This window comes from Pan troglodytes, chromosome X (genome assembly GCF_028858775.2).
Source record: "Pan troglodytes isolate AG18354 chromosome X, NHGRI_mPanTro3-v2.0_pri, whole genome shotgun sequence".
NCBI classification, from domain to species: Eukaryota; Metazoa; Chordata; class Mammalia; order Primates; family Hominidae; genus Pan; species Pan troglodytes.
Window position 1 is genome coordinate 130,013,093 of NC_072421.2, and position 5,993 is coordinate 130,019,085.

Consider the following 5,993-nt stretch of genomic DNA (forward strand, 5'->3'; position numbering starts at 1 on the left):
ATCTGTAGCTGGGTATGGATGAGTATAGGTCAGGGATTTGCTTATTTAAAGCATAATGAGAACAATATTAAATCTTTTTCTTCCTGCCTCTTTTTAATCGATGCTAGCATATATTTCCCAGATGAGGCAACAAAAATGGTACAGGTTTTGAGAGCAAAGGGAAGGAATTATAAAGGCAATGACATGGTCATTGGAAGCCTCTGACAAAAAGAACATGCCTCTTAGGAGCTGAGGGGTGACATGTTAGTACATCTCAATGAGTAATTTAACAGTTTGATTAATTGTCACTTTGAGAATCCCACAGGCTCTGATTCAGAGAAGGAAACAGAGGATATCTCATTGGGGATAGTAACATAAGTCACTGATGGCTATGGAGAGCAATGGGCAGCGGGTTTAGAAGGCTTTTATGAGTGGAGTGGAGTGCTGGCAGAAACACATTCAAGCCATGGTGAAACAGAATAGCTATATCCATGGCTAATAAAGAAGAAGTTAGAGGCTTCGAGGAAAGGCTTTAGAGTCCTAGATAACAGAAGCAGATAGGTTGATGAATTGCATGATACATTCTACATTCTAGTCAGAGCTCGTTGATGAAATTGAAGCAGTGGTTCCCAATTGTTACGGGTCTGGATATTTGTCCCCTCCACATCTCGTGTGGGAATGTGATCCTCAATGTTGAAGGTGGGGCTCAGTAGGAGGTGACTGGGTCATGAGGACTTATGCCTTGTTAATGGCTTGGTGCCCTCCTCATAGTAATGAGTGAGTTCTCACTCACACGAGAGCTGGTTGTTGAAAGGAGCCAGCATCTCCTCCTCCTTCTCTTGCTCCCTCTTGCCATGTGACATGCCAGCTCTGCCTTTGCCTTCCACCACCATTGTAAGCTTCCTGAGGTCTCACTAGAAGCCAAGCAGATACTGGTGCCATGTTTGTACAGCTTGCAGATCTGTGAGCCAAAATAAACTTCTTTTAATGAAAAGAATTAAATTACCCAATCTCAGGTATTTCTTTATAGCAATGCAAAACGGACTAGCACACAAACCCTGAAGTTTCTGATTTTAGTAGCCATGAATGGGAATCAAGAATACAGATTCTTAGGGTGTTTAGCAGATTCTGATTCTTGACCAAGCTTGGCAACCACTGTTTTAGGAGAAAGCAATTGCCAAATGACCCGAATTCCATCTAGGCTATATTATCCTATTGTTTAGAGGAAAAAAAAGTTGCATAATAAAGAATTTGAAGAAAATATGCATTTTTAAATGTGTCATATTTGAGCATCAGCCCCTCTCTCTTTATAAGGCAAGGGGTTTTAATATTACCATAAAACCATATAGTTTAACAAATGACCAGTGGATCTACTGCTGTTTGGTGATAAAATGCTCAAGTATTCAAGGTTCTTTCTGCATATGTTTTGTTTATCTGTTGGTGGTGAGACACTTTTTCTGGCTTGTTTGCTTGAGAGGGGAAAAGACCAGGTTTAAACAGTCGATCCTCTACACCTTGAATTTGGAAGGAACAGCAAACAATATATGAGTTTATATAAATGAATTATGTCTCAGATTAAAAATATAGTTTAAAAAACCACTAAGAGGCACGATTCACAATAGCCAAGAGGAGGAAGTAACCCAAATGTCTATCAAGGGGTGAATGGAAAAACAAAATGTGGTATTTATATACAGTGGAATATTATTCAGACTTTAAAAGGGAGGAAATCCTGTCACATGCTACTACGTGGATGAACCTTGAGGACATTATGCTAGGTGAAATAAGCCAATTACAAAAAGCCAAATGCTGTATGATTCCACTTATACGACTATTTAAAGTAGTCAAATTCATAGAAATAGAAAGTTAAATGGTGGTTATCAGGAGGTGGGGGAAGGAGAAAAAGGGGAATTGTTGTTTTAATACGTACAGTTTCAGATTTGCAAGATGAAAAATTTCTGGAGGTTTGTTTCACAACAATGGGAATATGTTTAAAACTACTGAATACACCTAAAAATAGTTGAGATGGTAAATTTTATGTTACGTATATTTTATTATAATAAAAAAAAACTTGGCAGTCTCTTACAAACCATCAAGCCATATAGGACTTTCTTTTTCAAGCATGTGATAATTTTGAGCTGTTGCATACATTTGTACTGGGCTTCCAATAAGTTGTTTTAAAATAGTTTTCAGAAATCCTGTAAATTATTGAAAATATAAACTTTTTAGCTTTTCTATGTCCACAGTTTTTCCATGGCCCTCCTTTCCAAATATTGAGTGCACAATGGATTTATTTCTTTGCTTTTCTATTCTGGATTTCATTGTGTCATGATCACCATGAGATAGGAAGCACTTGTGGGAAATGCAAACTTCCTGTTCTTCCTTACTTTAACCCCAGATAGCCTACTCAAAGTTCATATACAGCAAAGTAATATTTTTGTATTCATGGCATTTACATCTCCCAGGTAATCATGATGCTTTCTGTCATGCGCTCTCTGTTTATTTCCCCGCTAGTGCTTATACAAACTCATGTCTATTTCCATTTTCTTTAGAAGAAGTCTTTGTAATCCATCTCTTATTTAATCATGCCATTACACTTTTCAGAACTCTCTCTAATTTGTTTTGTCTTTCTGGTCTTGAAGAGCCCCCAAATAACATAATTTCTGAGTTAGAGAGTCTTCTTTTGCCTAAGAAAACTTTGGTGATTATATCGTCCAGACAACACTGGCCTTATAGAGTATAAGTATAAGAAATGCTTGGACACTCCATAACAACATTTTAGACTTTTGCTATGCATTGAATGAGAAAATGCACAAATGACACAAAATTACCGTGAATTCAGTAACAATGGTTGTATCAATCACAACATCTAGACACACTTAAAAAGTAAGAGTACACATGTGTGAGGGATGCATTATTTATTCAATCAACAGACAATATTTATTAGGCATATAATTCTAGGCAACTTCTCTAACCTCCAGCCACCCTCCCACCCTCAAAGAGCTCTACAATCCGCTGTTTAGGAGAACCAACCCTTGATTCCAAGTAAATTTCACTTAAGTCACTCCAGAGAGAGGGTTTTTTAACCTATCCTAAACAGCTCCAGCAAAGGAGATTCCACAGGCTTGTGCTTCCCATTCCACAAGCTAATGTTGCAGCACTTAATAACTAACTCCTTCATTTCAGGCTCCCTGCTAGCCTGAAACATCTGTGTCAGTCAAAGGCAGTGACTCCGTTTTTCATTCTACTGCTCCTCCTCCTCAAGCCAATATGTACAGTCCTTTCAAAGATGGCCTATGCCACCCAGCCTCATGTTGCAGAGGTGAACAGCAGGGAGCCAGTTCAAGGGATGAGGATTTAGAGACACCAAGGCTCACATCAAATGCTATTTATTGTTATTTCACATGTTGATCTCGAACAAGTTGCTTACACTCCGTTCTGTAACCTTGTTTGGTAAATGGAGGCAAAAGTAGTTGACAGACCACTGTGGGGCTTAGCTAATTAAACTTCTGGCTCTGGACTTATGTTTTCTAAAGGCTGCAAAGCTGACAAATTGCTGCCCTCCTTCTCTTCAGGATCATTAATAAAGCTATTAAAGAAATTGTGCTCAATACTGACCCCTTGGTGGACAGCTATACCCAGATGAGAAATAAAGTGTGTAGCTATTAATTACTCTCATGGCCCTTGAGGTGCTTTAGAATTCATAGGGATTTTTCTTTATTCAAGTATTCTGGTTTAAAAAATACTGTATTAGGCCGGATGAGGTGGCTCACGCTTGTAATCCCAGCACTTAGGGAGGCCAAGGCTGGCTATCATCTGAGGTCAGGAGTTCGAGACCAGCCTGATCAATATGGTGAAGCCCCATCTCTACTAAAAATACAAAAATTAGCCGGGCATGGTGACTGGCACCTGTAATCCCAGCTACTGGGGATGCTGACACAGGAGAATTGCTTGAACCCAGGAGGTGGATGTTACAGTGACCCAAGATTGTACTACTGCACTCCAGCCTGGGAGACAGAGCGAGACTCCATCTCAAAAAAAAAAATAATAATAAAAATAAAATAAAAATACTGTATTGTTATGACTTTGTTCATGGAGGAAAATGTAGCAGGTAGCATTTTCCTGTAGAGTACTAGACAGAAATCAAATGACATCTGTCATTGGCTGATTTTATTATCTTAAATAACAATCTCACCTTGTCTGGGCTTCAGTCTTGTCATGTGTAAAGTGAGGTGATTGAGTGGCTAATCATAAAGGGTTCTTCCAGCTCTCTTTCCAAGATTGTGTGCAGATCACGTTGCAGTCAATTGAGGCTGATGGAATTATTTTTATTTTATTTATGATTATCACATAATAATTGTGTATATTTATTGCATGCAATGTGATGTTTCGATGCATATGCCCATGGTATAATGACCAAATCAGAGTAATTACCATATCCATCACTTTAAACTTTATTTCTTTGTGTTGACAACATTCAAAATCTTCTCTTCTAGCTATCTCGAAATTTACCTGCATTGTTATAGTCACCCTGTTCTGTAATAGAACATCAAAACTTATTCCTCCTGTCTAAAGGTAACTTTGTACCCATTGACTAACCTTCCCGGTGCCCCACCCCCAACCCCTTATTCTTCCCAACCACTGATAACCACTATCCTACTGTCTACTTTTATGAGATTAACTTTTTTAGATTCCACATATGAGTGAGATCATGCAGTGTTTGTTGTTCTGTGCTTGGTTTATTTTACTTAACGTAATGTCCTTCAGGCTGATCCATGTTGTTGCAATGATAGGATTTCATACTGTTTTATGGCTGAATAGTATTCTCTATATACATACACACATTATTATATATTTATTCCATATATAATAGTATATATAATATATAATAGTGTTCCATATATATATACACATATATACAGAGAGAGAGAAAGAAAGAGAGAGAGAGAGTATTCCATTATATATATATATACACATCACATTTTCTTTATTCATCTGTAGACTGGCATTTATGTTGATTCCATATCTTGGCTATTGTGAATAGTGCTGCCACAAACATGGGTGTGCAGATGTCTCTTCAACATACTCGTTTCATTTCTTTCAGATATATACCCAGCAGTGGGATTGCTGAATCCTATGGTAGTCCTATTTTTACTTTTTTGAGGAACTTCCGTCTGTTTTCCCCAGTAGCTGTACTAGTTTACATTCCCATCAGCAGTGTATAAAATTTCCCATTTTCACCAGAATGTGATTTTTAATCATTTTTATACTACCCATTCCAATTGCGGTGAGGTGTTATCTCATTATGGTTTTGATTTGCATTTCTATGATGACTGATGATCATCAGAGTGATGTTGAACATTTTTAAATATATCTGTTGGCCATTTGTATGTCTTCTTTTGATAAATGCCTACTCAGGTCTTTGGCTCATTTTTATATCAGATTATTTGGGGTTTTCCTATTGAGTGGTTTGAGCTCCTTATATATTCTGGTTATTAATCCCTTTTTAATCCCTTGTCAGATGTGTAGTTTGTAAATATTTTCTCCCATTCTGTAGGTTGTCTCTTCACTTTATTGATTGTTTCCTTTGCTGTGCGGAGGTTTTTTATTTGATGTAATCCCAATTGTCCGTTTTTGCCTTGGTTACCTGCACTTTTGAAGTCAAATTAAAAAAATCCTTGCCCAATCTAATTTCATGGAGCATATTCCCTATGTTTTCTTCTAGTAATTTCATAGTTTGGGGTCTTACATTTAAGTATTTAATCAATTATTGATTTTTGTATATGGTGAGAGATAGCGGTCTAGATTCATTCTTTTGCATATGGATATCCAGTTTTCCTAGAACCATTTATTGAAGAGTTTCCCTTTCCCTATTACGTGTTCTTAGTGCTTTTGTTGAAAATCAGTTGGTTGTAAATGTGTGGGTTTATTTCTGGGCTCTCTTTCATTCCATTGGTCTATGTGTCTGTTTTTACTGATGGCATTACTTTAGAAAACCTATGAACAGTATAACATAT